Below are 22,934 nucleotides of genomic sequence, written 5' to 3' on the forward strand. Positions count from 1 at the left end.
TCTCTACTGCTTTGGGTCTTTGCCTGTCTTGCCTGAAGAGCATGGCAGAGCAAACCACTTATAAATGAGCTGGGAAGCAGAAGCAAAACACAGATGAGACGAGGATTCCACAGTCCTTTTTTGAGGGCATATCTCCAATGACCTAAGCACCTCTCTGAGGTTTCACTACTTTCCAAGAGTCCTACTGCAGGTGGTGTGCGACTTTTGTCTATTTGCCCCAGATAGGGCACTGACTACAGACCCAAGAAATGATCCCACCCAAGTCTAGTTTAGTGAACAGTGAGTTTACTGGGGTTACTTCCAGGAGTATGGGTCATTCAAAGATGGCTGTGTTGCTAGAAAGCCTGCCCCAGCATGAGTAAAAGCTGTGTCCCTGGAGCTGTCTGGGAAACTTGCTGGCTTTGCTTTTGACAGTCCGAGTCTCCTTTCCCCAGTTTTTATAATCTTTGGGTCTCCTACTTTTTAAACACTTCATAAATATCTTTTACTTCTTTAGTGTTTTGAACTTCCCCCTTCCTCCAGGAAGGGGTGATGCAGTTTGGCGGAAATCACTACACCACACTGGGGGGCAAACCTTAACACTTGGGCCTTTGGGGGTCATTTTGTCCAAACTATCACAATATTCATTATTTCTGTAGATTTTCTCCATTTTGTATTGAATAGTCAACCCTGCAAGGCTATTGAGACTCAAGTCATCATTCTCATGGACAGTATTTAATTCTTCCAGTAAGTTACAGCACACACCTTACCCTTTCCCTGTGATTGGAGAACCCTTCAGCCACATGCATGCACATGATTTCTGAGCCTACAGGGTACTCTGGAGCTCTGGACTTCACTTCACTGGTGGCAGCCACTTTTTTTACTGTTTCTGTCCCCACCCTGTGGGAGGTTAAAGAGACACCATATTCATATTGCTAAGAGCAGTGCTTACCAAACCATTGAACTGAACTTGACTTAGGTTACTGTACTTGAAGAGTGAAACCCAAAGCATCCTAAGGATCCAGTTTGTTAAACAGCTGTGAAGGAGAACACAGGAAAGCAAAATTATTTGCATCATTATTCTGATGATGGCCTTTGGGTAGCATTGAAGCTAATGCCTCCTCTACGGATTCACTGGTGTGTCCTCCAGACCCAGATACTTGTATAATTGTAAGAACAGTTCATTTCTCTCAAGTAGCAAAGCACCCTATTACATTTATTTATTTTCAGAGTTTACTGGTGAAGGTCTCTTTTTTTTTTTTTTTTTTTTTTTTTGTGTGTGTGTGTGTGTGTGTGTGTGTGCATGAGTGTAGGTGCATCTCTAGGAACATTGGTGCCAGAGGCCAGAGGAAGACCCTCTTCTTGCTCTCTCTACCATACTCCCTTGAGACAGGATCTCTCACTGAATTTAGAGCTTACAAGCTTTCAATTTTTAGACTAAGCTGTCAGTCAACAAGCCCCAGTGATCCTGTGGTCCCCACTCTTCCCCAGCCACTATTAGCTGTTTTATGTGAATGCTGGTGATCCAGACTCAGTTCCTCATGGATTGCATTGTAAGCACTCTTACGCACTGAGCCATGTCCCCACCCTTGATTTGTTTTTCACATTCAAGGTTTCAGCAAGTGTTTGTTGAGCACCTGTCATGTGCCAAGCACAGTGTTGGATTGGGAATATGATTAAGATGATGGATAGAATCCCGCCTGAGGGCTTAGAGTCTATTGAGAGCCCAGGCAATGAAACCATTACAGAGTCTCATGTACAGGAAGCATATGGGGATGAAAGGTATGCTGTTTAGCAGCGTGGTACTGTGATTATGTTTCTAAAAACTAAAGTCAGGATGCCAAAGAAATAAGATTATGCCATTTTTTTTGCCAAACCCAAATATGAATAAAAATATTAAAGGTACAATTGGGCATTCAAATATATGCATTTCTGGGACAGTGCAGTGATCTATGAGTACAGAGGGATAGAATGTTTGGAATCAGGTCTGCCTCGGCAAACCTTGGGTAAGTGTTTGCTGTGCTTCATGGTCCTTACCACTTGTAGAACTGAATTGATGACACTGTTAATATAGGGGGTGAGTTTAAATAATTTTTAGCACATAGTAAAGACATACCAGGATTTATTAAAAGTCTGATTTACTTTAGACATTCTGAGCCTCACACCTGTGTTTTGATGGAGGAAATGAAGCAGAAAGAAGGAGCGATTGTTCACGCTCTCAGTCAGAGATTATTGAAAGGCCTTCCATGCTACTGGAGTGGTATGGATTCCTTCTCTCAAATCACCACTTGGCTGTGCTTTGTCACTTGAGGTGATCTGATGGTTTCCTATAGAGAAATCTGAAATGGGCTTCCACTCCTGACTCTGTATAATAATTGTATGGTTTTAATATTGCTGAGGTCAGCATGTGGACATCGCTGCAAAACATTAGTTAAATAATTGGTCCTTTTAAGCTGCAGTCTGTCAACAGACTGTATCCGTTGAGGCCAGGAATAGAAATAGGCAATGCTTCAGTATATTAATCTATGCAAATCAGAGTTTCACAGGCCAACAAGGACCACAGTGGAATGGGAAGGCAGAGATGTTTGCATTGATCAAATAGTTCCTACAAGAGTGAGCTACCTGGTCGACCTTCCCCCCTGTAGCCATGACCCTGGTGAAGACTGGTCTAGGCTCTTTGTACAGCATTGTACTTCACAACTCCATCATCATACGAGCCCATCTCCTCTTGCTATTTAGTTGTTACTTATATATAATCATTCACTAAAAGCCCTTGTCTAGAAATAGATGTGGGAGCTCATAGATTACATATATGAAATGTCCTTGTGGTTTGGGCAAAGTTGTATAATGTTGTGAGTGGCAGCTAGAAGACCCACTGATGACTCATGGCACCCCCTTCCCTCCCAGAGTGGGTTCTCTGCCGGTAATGCTTCACCTTTAAGACTACTTGACAGGATTTAACCACACATGCAACAAATCAATGCGGTCTAGAGCACAGATGCACTTGATCTATATTGTTTGTCTTTTTTTGACTGATGCAGGCAAAAGAAACCATCAGATAGCTACTTGGTTAATACAGCTTCGTTCTGCAAAAAGGAGAGGAGCGGTATATTTGGGGATGTAAATGGCCAAGGCCTGAAACACCTGAGACTTACCTACCTGAGGGTGGGGAACATGGTCAATGTTTAGTGGAACCAGGCTACAAAATGAGCTAGCTCCCTTGGGGTAAATGACATTATGTAAACGTTCTCTAATGCTTTATTAGTATCACTGAAAAATACAGCCTACTAAAAATTCTAACTGATCATTTTAATGAAAGCTGTGTCATTTGTGAGTGGCACTTGCCTATAAATTTTTCTAGAGCAATGAAAATAAATGAGAAACAAGGCCTATCTGTGGTTGTTCCTTCTTCTTTTCTTCCTTTTCTTTTCACCCCTCCCAAACCTCCGCGAACAGCTCTGACTGGTTAGTTTCGTTGCTTCTTTCTACTGCCTGTAGAACATCTGTTGGAAAATAATGCTTGCCCTGTCAGTTTCCAGAATCAGCAGCAAAACCAGGGTGTGTGCAGGAGGTGGATGTCAGCATTATCCCGCTGCTGCCACAAGGCTTCTGGAAGACAGAAGGCAGAATCAATTCGATAATGGGAAGATTCGTTTAAAAAAAAAAAAAAGTCTGGACACCCCTCTTCAGGAATGGGAAGCTTATCCCAAAATGCTTGGAGCACACCACTAGCCGAGATGCGATTTTGAATGAAAGGCACAAATTCGGGATGATTATTGTCTGTTATTTAGTGGACGATGCTTTGTTCTGAGACTAGGTTATATACTCTTGCTGGAAGCTCACAACAGATCAATAGTAATTTTGTTATGGGCCAGATGTCAAAACAGAAATGTGCTCTCAAATCCCACTGACTTGCTATGACAACTAGCATGTTAAAATACCTTCGCCAGCCAGCAGGCCTCTCGCAAAGCTCATGTAGGCCTGTCTGCTTTCCTGTGTCTTATGGCTGTATGTCATTAGTGGGGCTTCTGTTTTGTTTTCCCTTCTTTATTACATTCTTCTTTTGATTGAGAAGAGAGACACCTCTACAAACCTCCCTCTTTCTCCACCTCTGCCATGGAGTTAGGTGTAATCTATACTGCGGCTTCCAGTTACAGGTGTCATTTAGATGGTAATGCATAAATCAAGTCTGTAGTAGAAAATGGTCGTTAAGAAAAGAAAACCATCAAGTAACACATTTTTTTAAGTTCCTTTGGAATTCTCCTTTGTAGTTTTAATTATGGCCTATTTAGGACTTAGGAGTGAAGTGTCTCCTGATGAAAGACAATCTTAATGGGCGTTGACTTGTCTGTTGAGTTCATGTCTTTGTATAGCTCTTTTACTGTGAAACTGTAGTTACCCACCAAAACAAGCAATTCCCAGGCAAGAAGATGTCTTCTTGTATTGATTTGTCTGTGTAGAAATATCTAGAATAAATCGGATGGAAACAACATGGAGTCTGGGGCAGATGCAGCTTGGAAGTGTAATTTAAAACAGAGAGTTTGCTCTTGGGCTCATGTTTGTCTAGGCTTAGCTTTCTCTTGCTACTTCCACCCAGCAGCAAGAGAAGAAAAATGAGAAAGCATTTCTGAACCTTCAGACCCGGGAGGGACCAGAGCAGTGTGGTGCCATTGTCCTTCCCAGCAGTTGGGTAGCCTGCCATCTCTCACCATTACCCTGCCATTTCTTCCAAGGGTGTGCTGTCCTGTAGAACCTGTTAGTTGGTTCTACACGTTTTTACTTAGTCTTTGCAGTTCTTCACTTGGTTTGAGCCAGGAGGCTGAGAAGTTATTGGATCATATGGTTTTGAATCTCCTCGGCCGACTCCAGTAGCCATTCTACTCGCAGGAAGACTTGCTTGGATGCTGCTGTTCTCATGTCTCTCCCGCAGTGCTGCTCAGAACATCAAAGACAACAGGAGGCAGAGCAAAGGGGATAGGCCTCAAATCTGACTGAGACCTTTCTGAAGCAGCTCTCCCACTTATCCCTGGCCAATGAAAGACCAGGGAATATACTGCTACAGCAGCACTCTAGGCCAGTAGTTCTCAACCTTCCTAATGCCATGATCCCCAGCCATAAACTTATTTCCTTGCTACTTCATAAGTATAATTTTGTTATTTTTATGAATCATAATGAGAATATCTGATGTGCAAGATGTCTGATATGTGACCTCTAAAGGAGTTGCAACCCACAGGTTGAGAACCACTGCTTTAGGCTCTATGTGAGAAACAGGAGGTAAAGCTATGATTAATAAGCCCAATCTAGTTCTTTCAGAAACATTGTCGTGCAAAGAAGCACTGTTTCTAGACCCAGTGGTGGGCTGCAACACAAGATGAATTTGCAAGCACCATCCTCGGTCCTTTAATTGATTTCTCTTGATAACTAAGTACATAAATTGCCACATCATCAGTCAGAGAAGCTAAGACATCTGAGAATTAAGTTTAATACTTGGGCTTATGGGATAGACCTAACCAACTACATGCCTTGCCATTGTTACTATATCAGCTGTATTTTAGTCCTTAGGAGTGCAGGAGTGAAAGAATGTGACCAAAGAAACAAGAAGAAGATGCTAGGTGGATCTCCCTTTCCCAAACAAAAGCGAGAACCCCAAATCCAATGGGGGTAGGGGTTAAATATGAAAGACAAAATTACTGTTTGTGAACAGACCAGCAATGACAATCAAGAAGGTGAATGGTGTTTCCAGGGTTCTACGAATGCATTTGGGAACCCTCTAACACTGTTTGTCTAAATTAAAACCATTATGTGAGGAAAACACACACACACACACACACACACACACACACACACACACACACACACACGGTGAGTAATATGGAGGAAAATGGATGAGCAGCAAAGGACTGAACACTGGGCTGGTTGACAGAGCCTGGTGCCTCTCGTGTGGCAGGCAGCTCTCCTGTCGCCACATATTGATTGCCAAGGAAAGGGATGAGCTGAAGTGATATGAAGGCATTAGGGCCTAAGGTGCAGGATGCCTGTGTCAGAGGTTCAGTTGAACCTTGCAGTCAACTTATGTCTGATCAAGACGAATATGCTTTTCAAACCAAAATGGACAAATGAAAAATGAAAGTTCAGAGAAAGTCCTGTCTTTAAAAATGTGGCAAATCACAGGCCTGGAGAACGGGGTGTGAAGGTCCTTCCTTCTGAGCTCATGAACTTCCAGTTGATAGCCAGTGTCCTGGCTTAGAAAGCCGGAGGAGATGTTTCTTGACTCATTGCCAGCCCTTTACTTACACTTAAAAGATCTTTGCATTAAAATTGCTTATTTGAAGTGCTGGCAAGCTAATAAATTCAGGGGGCTATTTTAGGCATTGTCAGTCTACAATGTAATCCTGTTAAAATAATTGAGTATTTTCTGAGTGGAGAATTCCCTATCCTCCTGTCCTCGGCTCACACGAGAACAACATGAAAGGGATCCTGGGATGTCCTCTGAACATCATTGAAGCCTCTGACGTGCTGGCACAAGGTAATTCTCTTCACTAAAGGATTTCCTTGGCTCTACTTCTTTAAAAGGCAAAACCCGACATAATGGCCGGTTTATCCTAATAATGGGAGCTGGGGATTATATTTGGAGGGGTACCTCATCGGTCCTGGGAACCCTTGGTCTGTTAATTTGTGCTCATTTCAGTGTGTGATTGAGGATCCTGTGTAACTTGAAACGTTGGCGTTTTCTTCCTTCTGTTCATTTCTTGGGCTCCTTTTCATCCAGCAGCTTGGGTTACCTTGAATTAAATTGGTTTATGGCATGCCGTTTTCGGTAAAACTCTGCAAAAGAAATGGTCACATAACTCAGAAAGGTTTGCCCTTGGAGTGATTTAGTCATGCTGGATGATAGCTGAGGAGGCTTATTGACTTTGAGCTCCCATTGGAACCAGATTCAGAAAGCTGTGCACTTCTGCGGTACCTGTGAGACACTCACTTGAATAGAGCCACAGAGCAGAGTGTTGCAGTTATTGGCATTTTTCCTAATGCATTCTGTATGTGTCTATACCACAGGGAGACATGTGTGGTTATTGTTGAAATACTATCTACATGCCTTTGCAGGAGAAGAAAAGCTACTGTTCAGTAGTCAACAGAAGATGTCTTGTAGTGTGTGGGATGGTTTGGGCTTTGGGGTCTGTGTGTCTGCCCCCTAAAACACCCACACAGGTTTATGGCTGCAGTACTTGGATAACCCTATTCGACTAACCAAGCCTATTAAAAGGACTTTGAGAGTGACAAGCTGGAGGTTGGTAATGATGATTTGGAATGTTATTTAAATACTAGCTTTCTTTCTGTTCACCTGGCTTTGATTGGGAAGTGAGGCTTTGATCCTTTGAGTACGTGTGCTGTGTGAATCCAGGATTGGAAATCAAAGTCTCAGAAATGTACGGGAGTTAATTTGCTTTTCCTTCTAAACAGGTAGGCTCCTGTTTAAATAAAAATCTGTGTGGACAGATTTTCATTTTTGTCATGTGTGTGAGTGGAGCATGTTGCATTTGTCTAAAGGGAGCAGTTTTTAGTTGCTGGATGTGAATACCCGCAGGCTATCAGAGCCACCTATTCATTTCAACAAATCCCTTCTCATCTAACAACATTGCAGGAAGTTGAGGTAATTGATTCTCCCGAGCAATACAAATAGTGGAATTCTTAATCACTCAAAGATCCAGGAAGAGAAACTGCTTTTATGTTTTAACATTTTTTGTTTATTAGTCTGGCATGTTCATTAAACAGTTATTGATGGGCAGTTCAACCTGTGCCAGGCTCTAGGCTAAATGCTGAGATGCCAGAAGGGAAAAAGGCAGAAGATATGACCTCCTAGTCCTCTGAAGAAGACAGAGCCTGAATGGGTAGTTACTATGCATGCATTCATTAATTCAAGATGTTTTAGTAAGCATGTACTAAGGTCGGGGTCTTTGGGTGAGAATAACGTAGTGATAAGTAGAGACAGGCTTAGCCCTCATGCTTCCTTCAGCCAAGGAATAGTTATTAAGTATGCTTCCTATTATTTATTAACCAGATGTACAGTTGTAAAATGATCCATTTTTCATGGAGGAGAAACCTGTGGTGCAAGACAGTCACACACCAGGAGAACTGGACCTGCCTGCGAGTCAAGGGAGGGCATCATCTCGAAAGTGATAGACAGACTATCGTTTGACCCAATGACTTAGCTAGGTTAGGCTGGCCAGGAAGGGCTTTCCAGAGGGAGCCATTGGCTGAAGTCCGTGACTTGGGGGAGAGAGAGAGGACAAGAGGCAGTGGATTGTATTAGGGGAGTGTTGAGGGCAGGGGAAGGTCGGCAAGGAGTGGGCGGAAGTGAAACATATTTAGGAGGTTAAATCTCTGTGGAGTGATTGATTCGATGTCTGTGAGGAAGTCTGAGCCAAGTGACATGGTGTGGGACATCCTAGAGCCGTGGTTCTCAACCTTCCTAAGGCTGTGACCCTTTAATACAGTTCATGTGATGGTGACCCCAACATAACATTTTCACTGCTACTTTATAACTGTAATTTTGCTACTGTTAGGAATTTTAATATAAATATCTAATATGCAGCATATCTGATATGTGACTTCCTAGGGGTCACGACTCATAGGTTGAGAACCACTGTCCTAGAGTAATGTTTAATGCTGACATTAAGTACCATGAAACAATCCTCATTTTGGTTCTTCAAGATTGGATTTGTATATTTTTATTGTAACTGTCGATTCTTTTTCTGATTTTTTTCTGAGGCCCTTTTGGTGTCTTTTGAGAAATTGCAGTTCTTCCCCTTTCTGCTCTTTTTAATGTAATGAAGACAGTCAAAGTTCTCAGCTGTGATTCCAGAAAGGATGTCATAAGAATAGGCTCAAGCAGATGATGGCACCAGAGTGAAGCATTTCCAGCCATGTGGGCAGAAACAAACTTGCTCCCTCCTGCCCTCCCTGTCCATTTGAATTCTGAAAATTTAAGTGATTATTTTTCATATCAAAAGTGAGCTGGAATACTAAGGAGCCTTTCATTTATAAACTGAATTCAGTGTAATTTATTTTATATGGAGGACAGTATTAAATTAGCTGTCAACTGGGCTACACAGGTGGATGGGAACTCTTGAATGAAATGACCAAATCTCCAGTCCCGAGGCATTCATTTTCATCTCTGCTTCTCATTGAAGAAGGTAAAACATGAAATGGTGAGATAATGGCACTAAACTCCCAAGTAATTGCTTTTGTTAGCTCCACTCATGTTTACTTCTATTAATTACTGAAATTTGATAACCCCTTTGTTTTCTACTTAGTGTGACTCTGAATGCAGAGGACAGAGCCATAAATCAGGTGGGTGGTTTTCACTAGAGGCAGGACTCCTTTGCTTTGATGTTGACAGCTTAGGGCTAATTCTCCAAGCTTGATAGGTTTATAATTCAAGGAGATGTGAGTTAATGTTGATGGAATTTACTTTCAAAACTCTTTAAAAGAAGAAACGCCTTCCAAGTAGAAAATGAAGTTTTGAGCTAAACCTTAAATAAATAAAAACTGTCAGGGTATCAACTCCTGGCATTGGAGATCTCTATAGGGTACTTGTCTTCACCCTGTAGCTGGAAGAAAATACTAACAGAAAGAACAAAGAAGACAGGAAGTTGGGGAGTCTGGCACCCAAGGAATGTCCCTGGGGTAAAGGATGCTGGCTTAGTGTTTTCCCTTGTTTCTGAATTTGGCATTGACCGCTTTTCATAAGAACAGATGTTCATGGCGTACCTCTGACAGTTTTGAGATTTAAGCTGGACTATATGGTTGTTGGGTTTGGAGAAAACTGGAGTCTATCCCTACCCCAACTTATGCATTCCATAGTTTTCTACAGCAGTTCAAGTTCTCATCTCATCTGTACTGCTGATGTTAATGAGAGACTTGGTTTTCATACAATGACCATGTTCACAGCCTCTCTAGATACTGAGGAAGACTCAGGGAACAAGCCCTGTGTAGGCCCTTCCTCGTAGCCTCTTAGACACACACACCATTGTACCACCTGAAATCACTTGATCTCTATGCGATTTGTTTTGTTTTGTTTTGGTCTCTTCATGATACTCAGTTGTGTTCAACAGACAAATTTCCTGTTCTAAAATGTTCTAAAATATAATACACAATTCTCTGCCTTTCAAAGACATAGTATATTGAATTCAGTCCTACTTAAATAAATGGCTCTGGGATCTTTTCGAATACTAAATTGTTTTCTTTAGAAACTGAATTTGGGTTGGTTGTTTTCTCCACTAGGCACTCAGAGAGAATGCTATGCATTTTTTTTTTTTTGAGTTCTCAACAGTATTTTAAAAATAGATATTCCTTTGCTTTCAGCTTTCTAGGCTCCTGTTTAAAATTTTGCTTTGGTTCTTGGGGTAGGTTAGGAATATAGGTAACTAGGATTATAATTAGTCGAAATATGTGAAGATAACAAATGACCACAGCCACTGTATTCTCCATGACTGTATCAGGGACTTTAGACTGTGGCATCTGAGTGACTTAGATATCTCTCTAGGATCTCAGATGCTGTAGAGAGCTGGGCTTAGCAGATGCCAGATAGATGAGGAGTTTTAGAAATTGTATCGTATGAGACACGTTCTGTGAAATCTTTTGCTGTAGTTAACCTCTGGCGCAAGTTGGTACAGTGTTTTATACTTTTGTCCTTTACGGGTTTCATATGTGTATATACGTGCACACACACGGTGTTAGCTCCTCCCACAGCTATACTTTAGTGATTGAAGTCTTTAAAATGATATGTCTATATTCTGTCAGTTGTGTATTAAGAATTATAACAAGGCAAGGAATTGTGAAAATAAGAATTGAGAGCTCACAGACAATTGCAAGGCTTCTAGACTAGATACTAGATTACATGAACACACAACATATTGATTTGGGGAATAAAGGCTATATATAGTTCAGAGTCAGGCTATGACAGATGGGGGTTCACTAGCAACAAATCTGATGACTTCTAGGCGTAATTCCAAACTCTTAAAAAAATTCACCAGCTGCACGGCCTCTTGCCATTCTTAATGAATTCACTTCTATATAAATGAGAACCATTTATGTATCTTTCTCCTATGGCCAAATACCCTGAAGGCATTATGAGAACTCTTACTTTCTTCTTTTTTTTTCACTTAAGGCTGTAGTACCATATGGTAGTAGGTAGTTATGTTGGCAGTGCTGGCTTTTTCCTAATGGAACTTAGAGATGTCAAGATAGTTAACACCTATATAAAGTCACACCCCAGAATTATGTTCAAAATGAACTCTTTCAGAGGCTGTAGAAGAGGCTCATCTTTAGCTCCTGGGTAGGATTTGGGAAACTCAGAGATACGTCCTTTAATTTTTTGTATTATTTGTTTTGATTAAAACCCAGCTCATTATAAATGCACTTCATCTTTAATTTCTAATTAGGAAATTAAGACATGAATATCATTCTTTCTAAAGAGTGTTTGGGGTTGGGGTGTAGCCCAGTGATAGAATCCTTGCCAAGTATGCGTGAGGGTCAGAGTTCAATACTGCAAACAAAAAAACAAACAAACAGAAACATTTCAGAAAATAGGAGAGTCCCCATTGAGGACTTTCGGTTTACCCTAGCTAACTTCTGTTTCCTTTTTTGTTTTCCTTCCCCTTCTTTCCCTGCTTGTTCTGCTGTCTGTCTGTCAGTCAGTCATCTATACATCTCTATCATTTGTCAATCACCATTCTTTCCAGTGGTGGGTAGAATCACAAAATCTGTAGAAACCTTGAGGCATAACAGCCATGATATTATACTGTCCTCATCACCCCGTGAGTTGGGTACCTTTGACATACCAGAAGCTCCGCCACATTGCTCTCAGACTTTGCTTACCTTAAATGTTGTGTTGTATTCCATAGCACATACATCCTCTGTTTATTTAGCCCTCCCCATTTGTTCCACATATAGGCTTTTGTGTCCTTTCCCTACTGTACTTGAATGAGGTTTCTTCTACATGCATCACATATGCATGTGTGAGAATTCCTTTAGGATGATGTGGTTGGATCATAGAGTATGCATGCTTTAACTTTAATTGATAGAGTCCATGCCCAGTGATCATCATTTTAAAATGTCTTTTAGGAACTTTTTAAAAGTGAACCGGGCGGTGGTGGCACACGCTTTTAATCCCAGCACTCGGGAGGCAGAGGCAGGCGGATCTCTGTGAGTTCCAGGCCAGCTTGGTCTACAGAGCGAGTTCCAGGACAGGCACCAAAACTACACAGAGAAACCCTGTCTTAAAAACAAACAAACAGGCCGGGCGGTGGTGGCGCACGCCTTTAATCCCAGCACTTGGGAGGCAGAGCCAGGTGAATCTCTGTGAGTTCGAGGCCAGCCTGGGCTACCAAGTTAGCTCCAGGAAAGGCGCAAAGCTACGCAGAGAAACCCTGTCTCGAAAAACCAAAAAAAAAAAAAAAAAACAAACAAACAAACAAACAAACAAACAAACAAACAAAACCAAAAGTGAACCAAGTTGAGCCAAATGATGTTCTCAGATAGAGATGAAGTGAAGGTGTTCTCCCTCGTTCCCCATGTTCCTGTGGTATTCCTGTCTTTCATCGAGTTTTTAGAAATAAGTATTTTTAGTATGTATTTATTCTCTCCCTTTCTCTTTCCCTGCTCTCCCTCTGCCACTCATCCCCCCCACCCCCCACCACATTCTGCCTATGGAATCCAGCCATCTTGCTGCCCCACGGAGTTTTAGATCAGTTTCACAGAGTTTATGAGGCTGCCTTGACCAATAGCAGTATTTTCCTGGCTCTTATCTCATCCATCCTGTTTCATCTCGGTCTACCCCTGTGAGCAGTTGACATGTAGTCCTGATATTTTGACTAAAATTATCCAGATTTTGAGATGAAAAGTAGGTTAAATTATGAAAGCTGTGGAGGAGCCCAGAGATGGCAAAGGAAGGTGGGTGGAGGTGAGGAAGAGCACTTTCTGGCCGAAACCCACCTCCTGTCCCGGCTAACTAGGAAAAAGCAAGTACATCCGAGAAAAGACCTGGAAGCACAGCGTTTAGCTTGCTTCTCAGCTAGAAATGAGAGTGAAACTTAGAGGCTGCTGAAGCTATGAGGTGGGTCCCACCGGCTTCTAACCAGCCATAGAAGTGAGTGTCGGCTGTACTCTTGGTGCATTGAATCTTGAGCAAACAGAGGTACAGGAGAGTGAGGGCCGGAACCCGATCCTGTGTCTCAGTGCCATTTCTTGCTAAAGTTAGTTTTTTAAGTTTTGTATCTACAAGAGAGACCATTTTATTTAGCTCCATAGCAGGTCAGGTGACAGAACACTTTAGCATCCACTAATCATGTAGGATGGAATATTCTGAAAGCTTAACAGAAAATTCATGTTTCGGAGCTGCCCAGTGCTCCTTGCTAAGATTGATTTTCTTTTGAAGATGTCAGTGTCTGCTGCCGTTCCTGCAGGTGGCCCTCCTGCCTCCTTATCACCAGAGCCCTTCAGTAGCCCAGGTTGGGGCTGCATCTGTCCCTGCAGAGCTTTCCTTTCTGCCAGCAGAAAGCTGGTTTGTTTGGCTGACAGATGGGGCTCCCGCTTTGGCCCGGATATGCCTAGTTAAAGGGTTTCTGTTCGAAGCCTGCAGGTGAAGCCCAACTCCACACAGACCCCTGCTTACAAAGTTCCCTTCATGGTCACGTAAAGCAGTAAGGAAGTTTTTAATTGACATTGTCTACTGCTAAGAGGGCATAGTACGAGTGTCTTTGGAGAGGCTTTACTTTATCTTTCTTTGAAATGTCAAGCTATCAATTCATTGGATAATGCAGTGGACTCTCCTTTGGGCAAGAGAGACTTCTTTATTGTAGTTTATCTTTTCAAATCTGGGCACATTAAAATCCCCTTAAAAACAACAATCCTGAAAACCTATGTCACAATCTAAACCAAAGCTTAAACTGCTTGAGTGATGGGAATGGTTAAAATAACAGTATTTAATGCCCAAAGCACATCAAATTTGGGTGAAGAGGATGCATTCTGCATAATGCCTGGAGATGTCTCATATGGTGTGGTTACCTAGCAACAAGTGGAAACTGTATGAAAATGAGGCGCTTATCTGTTTTTGAAGTGGGTGCAATGAAACTTATTACGCCAGCCTGCTTTGCTTGGCATGTTATTAAAATCACAGTTAATGTGGAAAGAACTGGAGCCTGTTCCCATTCGATACAGAGGCAGTGTTAAATACAGCTACTGGAAAATGCCAATGCTTTGATCAGGAAAATGAACCCACAGCCTCCTCAAATGTTCAGCATTGAGTTGTTAGAATCTGATTTGTATTATGGAAGATTTATTAATAATGAAGGAGCAGACAGGATCTGTAGTGGTGACTTTAGAAACTGCTTGTTATTTAGATTAGAAAAAAATTCAGGGAGCCATTTATAGTTTTGTCCATAAGGGTAGATTGGTAGAGTTCCGGATCTCATGGCCAGATTGTATTTAACTGTCTACTGAACATATCGATGAATTCTAACCACAGCCTTCTTAAGTTTGTTGAATTTGCTGAACTCTGATGTATGGGCTGGATCCATAGATGTTCTATTTTTATTTAGCCACTTTGAAACAAGCTCTCAATCTTTTATTCTAGATCCTGCTGCACACTTTAATGGACCCCGAAATCACCTTGTCCATACCATTGCTTGTTTGTGTTTTAGGAAAGTTTTAACTGTTGGCCTGGCTTGTCCCTTTAAAGTTCATGTAACTTCACGTTGAAGTCTTATTTCACACTTTATAAAAACAGAAAGTCACACCTAGAACTCTACCAAAATATCCTCTCTGGTAGCTTGCGATTCTAACATGAGCTAGCACCAGTGCTCCCACAGAGGAAAAAAAGTTCCTGTACTTTCTTTGCTCATCAAACACCTGTGATGACACACAGAAACCTGGCACATAGAACCCCACTCCGCTAGTCGTATCCTGACATTACTTTGGGGCTTTGGAATGTGTTTCTGTGTAGCAGATGGAGCTATTAGTTAGCCGTGCTATCTTGAAGAATTGCCTTCCCAGGTAATCAGCTCTGCTCATTTAGGATGTCGTTTCCCTACCTCGATATGTCAGCTCAAGAAGCAGGAATGATTAATCGTTGCAAGTGGACAGTGAGCTGGAATAACTCTGTAAGGGAAGTCAGCCCCTAGTGCCCCCGTACAGCGGGGACTTCAGAGTGCTGCGAAGCAAAGCAAACAAGATGGAAATGATGACCAGGGTGCTTCCTGAAGCTTACCTGTCAGTATATAGAGTTGCTGTGGCAACCTGAAGATTTGCAATTCTGAGGCAGAGGAGAGCGAGACAAAACCTTAAGTCATGGCTGTCATTACAGTGGAATGGGTGCCACCACCACCTGGCAGCCTCTATTACTTCAACTTGTTTCTTTTCACGCTTGGAGGAATAAAATGCATAAAAGATTAATATGCATAGTAAACCTTTTGGTAAAATATGTATGTGTTCTGCATTTCAGATGACTGAAAACTTGAAGAGTTCTACTGTTCTTAAGTCAACATTAGTTAATAACGCACAAAGCAAAAGGGTCATAGTATTGATAGAATTAGAACTGGGAAGCAAGAGGAAACTTACCAGATTGTCTTTCAAATTAAAAAAAGGATAAATTGCTGTGTGTTTTAAAGTTATTGTTGTTTCTGAAAATGCTCAGACTGCATCTCTCTTCTGATCCACAGGAAACAGTTCTGAGTCTAGTCAGATCTTTTCCTCCCCCTTGCTAAGTAATGAATATTTTAAGTTTGTCCAGGTGGAAGTATAATCCATGGAGATGAATGTTGAAAGATCACAGTGAAGGATTCTCTTTCTAGGGGGAAGCCAACAGAGCCACTGTGGTTTTTAAATATGGCCTCATCATTTGTGCGTGCTCTGTAATTTCGTCATTTGATGGAAACCTGGGATCTAACATCAAACTAAAGTCACAACTCCCATCCTCTGGTCTTTATGGAATGCTGGAGGCTGATGCTGCATATGTCAAGGCGCACTTTAGTTTTAGTGCATTGTTGCTGAAGCTTATATTTTGTATTTGCTGTATTAAAATGCACAAATAATGCTTTTTTTAGATGAGCAAACCCAGCTTTTAGCATTTTCAAGAGTTAGTGTATTTAGTAACCAGTTCTCTCTCTCTCTCTCTCTCTCTCTCTCTCTCTCTCTCTCTCTCTCTCTCTCTCTCCTTTCTTTGTTGCTATAGAAAGTGTTTTGCAAGTATGTGTTTTTTAAAAGCACTTCCAATGAACTTTGGGGTTGTCTTTTTAAGCTCTTCTGTTTCTGAATATCAGGAAAAAACACAGTTGCTAAAAACACAGCAGTCAGTCTTCTGACAAGCCTGGGATTAAATCGAAAGGGCTGATGTGTTGCAAAGATTAAATTTTTAATATTAAAGACCAGCTTCTAATTTTTCTCCTGTCACTTCGGAGGGCATAGTGAGCTAACGGTTCCCTTGTAAAGTGTTGCCCTTGTACAAGGACCTATTCATTTTAAACCAGGATCCAGAAATCTAGGTTATGGCTAAGAGGATGAGAAAACAAATGGATGTGCTGAGCTGCCTCAGCTGTTTGATAGCATGGCTGCCATGGGCTTATGCAGCTTGAGGCTGCTGCATCCCACATTCTCTCCACCATGGGGTTGTAATTGGAGTCAGTCTTCTTGAAGATGGAGCCTTTATTTTTGTGGCTTTCTGGGGAGTTGTAATGCCTAGCCGCTTTTCCTTTTAATCAGATGTCTCAGAGCTGCAGCTTCAGGTCAAACGAGCACATTCACACCTGGGTTTTACAGGGTTTTCAGAAACTGGAGAAGTAGGTTTATATGGAAACCTATCCTGAACGGTCCCATTTCGGTAAATGGCCAGCCTGCGCACGGCTCTCTCCAGCACTAGCCAGGCTTAGACAGTACTGACACCTATAATTTGTAACCCAGTTAAAATTGTTTATCTGACCTGGACACACCTGTAGACAGGGGAAAACAGCTCATTTTAAGTTCAGCTGTGGAATTTTGCTTGTATGCCCAGATGTCCTTTAATTCATTTTGTAGGAAACTAATAGCAGTAGCAAGATTTCAAAGTTAATTGGCAGCTTCTAGTAGAGAGTCCTGTGAACGGGTTGAGAGGATACCCCCAGGGCACAAGGCTGCGTGCAGATGTGTGACAGAGCACTAATTTTGAGTTCACATAATCATCGTACAGAAATATTTAAGATGGGGCTCTATCAAGTCTCATCTGTTGAGACGTGATCCTTTTGTGTCTGGCAGGCCTCATGCAACAAATTTTCTTTCTTTGAAGTGATCCCCGAAGCTGTCAAGTTCATTTGAGTGAACCGTACTTGAGGGAAACGTGTACAATGTCTCTGGCTATGGCATGGTGCTGATGACATATTTTTAGAATTAGAATTTTTCCCTCTTCCCCCCACCCTTGGAGAAACTGAACTTTTATTTCAGCTCCCTGCTGTTAACATTGGAGAGAAAAGTTTCCTGTGCCAATGTTTGCCCAAATGGAGGAAAATGTTTGCATTTCGTATGCAGTGTTCATAGACTCGATGAGTGGAACAGTTTGGCACCGCTGGTGAGCACGCCTGCTTGGGGTTTTGAAGGGCAGGCAGATAGTGACGTTCAGTTCTGCTGCAGCTCGGTAAACTGTGCACAGTTCTGGGCGCTTGTGCCAGGCCAGTCCGCAGAACTGATTCTCCCAGAGACTCTGAAGCTCAGTTCCCAGGACAAAGGTTTCCAGTTGGGTAAGCATTGGTGACCAAAAAGACATTGCTTCCCTCGTTCCCCTCGGGTAAGGTGAGTTGGAACCCTGGATCGATCTCATTTCCCTTGGCAAGATTGTGTTTACAAGGACTTGACCATGAGTATTTCTCTGATTTTGGCTTTAGTCATAGCAAACTTTCCAAGAGACATTATGGGCTTTAACCCCTTCCCTCTGGAAGCTGTTGCCACCAAATCAATCTGTGACGTGACTACACTCTTTAAAAAATCATTATAGGCTTGGGGATGTAGCTCAGTTGGTAAAGTGCTTGCCTAGCATGCATGAAGCCTTGGGTTTGTTCCCAGCACCAGTTAGGCCCTTGGTTCATGCCTATAATCCCAGCCCTTGTAAGGGGGAAGCAGGAGGATCTGAAGTTCAGAGTCATCTTTAGTAACATACTGAGTTCAAGGCTAACCTGTGATACATGAAACCTTGTATCAAAATAAAAATTAAAAGAAAAAAGAAAACCAGAAGAGTATAAGGGGGTGGGCTGGGGATAGAGGTAGTCAGGTGTGGTGGAACACACCTGGAATCCTAGCACTTTGGAGTGGAAGCAAGAACATCATGAGTTAAAGACCAGCCTCAGCTTACATAGTGAGTGCCTGTCCAAAAAAAAAAAAAAAATCATTGCACTTTCATTGAACAAACTCAAAAGTTTTTATATGCAAGATAGAGGTCAAGGAATAAAACATGTCTTGTCCAAGTACATGTACCCCTTAGAGATATTATGACAGCAGTGGGAATGCACTGATAAGTGTATAACAAATCACCTAGACAAGAATCCAAGTGACAACAATTTGTTCCAAGAATCCGTGCAAGACGATTTAGGAAGATACACTTTTCTTTGGCCTCTCTCTTGCAGCATCATTGAATCAGGTAAATGATACAGCTTTGGCTTTGTTCATCATCAGCAAGCCAAGAAGAACATGGCACGGGTCATTAAGATTTACAGCCCAAATGTAAATAATTCAGGACCCACAAACAATAATTAAAAACCAACTGTGGCACTGCGTGGCATCAGGTCCTCTGGGTCCCTTTGAGCAGGAACCTCTTCCATTTTGGCTGGAGACCTGTCCATCTGGGTACAGATGGTTGTAAGAGCTTTTTAATGACCTTTCCTAATGCCGGTGAACGTGTCTTTGGACACTATCAGAATCAATGGATGAGGAGGAGATAAACAGCAGGGTAGTGGCAGCTGAGGAATTAAATGTCCTGAATTTGTTAGGCATCTGTAGAAACATGCAATTTGTCAGGCAGGAAATTGTAAACAAAACAGACTGAGTCAACTATCAACACACCTGTGACACCCCAGGATGCCAGCTCCAGTAGTATAATGGCAACTTTCAGAGTCCATACCTGGAACAGCCTGTTGAATACTACAGGAATGCCAGCGCTCTTGGATGCTTCCTTTGCGCATGAGGCCAGAACTTGGCTGACAATATCATACAGTTGAGGACATGAGGAAGTTCAGTCATCAGGAGGAAGTCAGGCCTAAATTTTCTGCTATACCTTGACCCTTTTTGGGGTGAGCTCCTGTGCGGCCCTGTTTTTCCACGTTCCATACCCATTTCATTGTTCGGAACTCACTGGTTCTATGACAGCGATGTGTTGCCGAGGTGCTTAAGGCTCCAAAGAGCTGGAGAACCACAAAACATACCTCTTAGTTGTAGTGTAGGTAATTCTCAACAACACATCTGTTGAGAAATGCCCTCCTGAATATTTCAAGGGGACTCTGAAGAAAATGGGGTTTTTAAGGAGGCCATGGCAATCATAAACTAGATTTAACCTTCAAAAAAGCAACTCATTTTGTAGAGAACCATCATTCAGGACATGGACACAGTGGAGATGAAAGTGCTGAGGACAAAAATGTGTTCCCTTGATGAATCTCTATAGAAGAGCCACCCGAGTGACTGGGTTTGGATGTAAGCCACTTCTTGATTCTAGCATCTGTCCCTAGCTCTGGAGCTTCCCATTTAAGGTCCATTCTGTCATCGCGTTCACCCGGTTTAACTAATCAGATTATTGAGTCTCAGAGGCTCATTTTCAGGTTCATGGTCAAAGATTTCTTAATTCTCTAGAGGATTCCATTAATTTCCTACTTTAAAAGACCAGATGGGGTATTGGCTTTATGAACCTGAACACATAGCTTTCATTAACAGGGAGATTTTTGCAAACTAGAAATCTCTGATGATCACCATTTATAATAATTATTATGTGGAATAAAAATCCAAAACAGGATATTGTCTGTTTATGCTTCGTAGTCTTTAAGGCAAGAGGGGTGCAGCAAAGGGATCCCCGGGAGACCTTTCTTTGACACTCTCCTTGGATTGCAGAAAGTGGGAAAAGGTGGCTCTGTTGCCTGGAGTTATATGTCTTTCAGAGAGATTAAACATAATGATGAGGAAGGAGCAGGGAGGACATGAACCCCAGCCTGGCCAGGGGAAGAAGCACATGGTTGGAAGTCCTTTAGGAGTCAGAGGAGCCAAACTAGCCATTGAATAGTGTAAGGATGAGAGGAAGCATGTCTCTCACGTAAGACCTTCTAGAGGCATGTCTGCCAGGTAGGGTATGCCGCCAACAGTGGGGCCAGACAGATCAGATCCTTGTTTGATCTTTTGTTAATACATTCATATTTTCACCCATTATTTATCTTGTCTCTTACCTTAAAAAAAAACTTCATTGTGCATTCACTCCCAGGCCCCAGCTCACAGTGCCATCTCCTTTCCTTCTGTAATATTTGTATTCTAAATTATGATTGAATGGGTTCCTGAATCTTTTATCTTTAGTAGATTATAATGTTGTATAGTTTATGTAAATATTTGTCTGGAGGTGCCTTAAGTCCTGGCTCCTGTAAAGGCTCACATTTGAATTGTTTTATTGCAGTCACTCTGTTTAAATTAAACCCTAATCTCTTCAATCCTATTGTCAAGGCCTCACTCTTGGCTTGGGTTTAATGGAGGTAAAATTTGGTTAGTTCCTTCATGTGGTATATTTAATTTGATTTTTCAGGTAGTGATAAACATTGGGGTTTGGGCTATTGGTTCATTGGCATTAATATGTAAAAGCCTTGATCTCAAATATGGAACAGTTTAATGCACTTTGCAGCAGAAATGTTTTTAGGTATATAAGACAGAATGATTTTTGTTTTGGTTCTGATTGATTCTGCTGTGGCTCTCACCAGAGGCAAACTCCCAAATGGTTCATGCTTTCCTGAGGCTAATAGAAGTTTTTGGAGTCCTGGAAGGTAGCAGTTTGATTTGTATCTTTCAGTTCTCATGTTCTGTAGGAATTTTATAAATATCGCAGCCTTGAATGTAGATAGGTCACATGATGCAGCAGAAGCTAGACTGTCCATTCTTGTTCAGGCTAATAGTTCTAACCACTTGGGCGTGTTACTACTCTCATACCTCCCGGCTATGATGTTAAAGGAATTTTGTTTTCTTTTAATGGATAACAAAAGCATAGAGTTCAGCCACCACATGACAAATGACAGGCATGTCCCAGGACTGGCAAGGCAATTGTTCTCCTAAGACCTTACTTTAATGCTGCAGTAAAAACCTTCCTCGAGTTTGAAAGGTAGAAGAGGAGGGCAAACAAACATTTTTTCACACCAAATTCAGTCTGTTTGTAAGTCATGAGCACAGTGGCTTGTCCATTTCTGAAGTAGGTATTAAAGAGTCAGATCCATAACATGATATACAGTAAGAAGACAGACCTACAGCATCTTTTTAATACAGGTGTTCTCTGCTTTAAGACTTGATGTATTAACATCTACACTGTGTCTGTGAGGACACCCTAGTTACTTTTAGCACAGTAATTAATGACTTTGCAAAGATTTACCACAAGTTAACTACAAACAGAGAGCTCCCTTAGTCATGTAATGCATGATTCAATTAAAATGTTTTGATTTGCACTTAACTTTGCAGGAATTGACTGTCAAGGTGATATAACAGTTTAATGAGCTACTGGGGGTGGCAGTGCACTTGGGGGTGAGTGGGGTGGGGTGGGGTGGGGTGGGGTGGAGTGGGGTGGGGTGGGGTGGGGTGGGGGATTGTGTGGTCTCCAGCCAGACAGTTTTCAAGTGAGTTGAGATCTGTTTTTCCCCGGGATGGTTAAAGAAAGGTAGGTATAGGGCTGTATTTTTCCCTTAGTGTTTTTTCTTTTATGTTTCTGTAAACACACTGACATATAGAGCTCATGGTTTTCACATGTGTGTTTATACATAATAACTAGCCATCTCAAAGCTTCTCAAACCACTGAAAATGCTTTTGATTATATTGTTTTAGGAACTCCACATCTATCTCATCTCTGCTCTTTTATTAAATTGCATTTCCCATGGCTGACATGATTCAGTCTAAACAGTAATTATTTGAGTTCTTGAAAATATTAAATTGCATAGAATATATTCTGATTTCATTACATGCCCCCCCCCCTTTTGATGCCAAATGTTGATCCCAGGACCTTGAACATTCGAAATATGTGTACCACCAAGCTACACTTGAGCCTAATTTCATTTCTTCTACTAGTTGTTCTTACCTTATTACTTATCTGAGGTTTTGAAGTGTGAGTACAGAATCTACCCCCTCTCCACCCCGTGTAACTAGTAAAGTTAAGCAGCATGAAATGGGTCTGTGGCTTTACACTGCCTTGGACAAGAGACTACTGCAGTCAGGTAGATCTGAAGTTATGTACTGACTCTGAAAATAAGCCATGTAGTCCTAGTGCAGAATATAGTACTAGGGTCCTGGAGCACAGGATGAATTTAAATAGTGTGGTGAGCTTTATCTGTGCTTGTTGCTCCTAACTGTCTCTGCTGCTTAAATACTGATAAGGAGCATCTACAAGAATACTAGATGTGATTTGTGCTACTTGAGTTTACTGTTATCCAGCAAATTTATGCATTCCATGTTTACAATGTGAGCAGTTCGCTTCATATCAGGCTTTAGTGATTCTGATGGGCAAAAATAGAAGTATATTGTTTCATATTTTTTCACTCTGGAGATTTCATACAAGAAAGCAGCAGACAATTGGTCAAAGATGCACAGCTTTGAATATAATTTCCGATTTTCACAAAAATGTGTCTTTGATTATCTCTTCATAAATGCATGACCTGGAGCTAAACTTTTCTGTCAGTGTCTTCAATGGAATTGGGTATTAAGGGCATGACTTGGCA

The 22,934-nt window shown here is 41.7% G+C and overlaps 1 protein-coding gene across 8 annotated transcripts in view; it reads left to right on the plus strand.

Annotated features, from left to right (window-relative positions):
* Cadm1 (cell adhesion molecule 1) overlaps positions 1–22,934 on the plus strand; it is a 329,281-nt gene that overhangs the window by 66,660 nt on the left and 239,687 nt on the right. Inside the window, exon 1 of one of the 8 annotated variants that reach the window (XM_042280837.2) lies at positions 19,424–19,683. The exons of 6 other annotated variants lie outside the window; for them this stretch is intronic. The gene's annotated coding sequence lies outside the window, so the exon portion shown is untranslated. Of the gene's footprint in view, positions 1–19,423; positions 19,684–22,934 lie in introns of those variants that run through there. One more of the 8 variants, XM_076576204.1, reaches the window with a different exon arrangement.

This window comes from Peromyscus maniculatus, chromosome 7, assembly GCF_049852395.1.
Source record: "Peromyscus maniculatus bairdii isolate BWxNUB_F1_BW_parent chromosome 7, HU_Pman_BW_mat_3.1, whole genome shotgun sequence".
Taxonomy (NCBI): domain Eukaryota; kingdom Metazoa; phylum Chordata; class Mammalia; order Rodentia; family Cricetidae; genus Peromyscus; species Peromyscus maniculatus.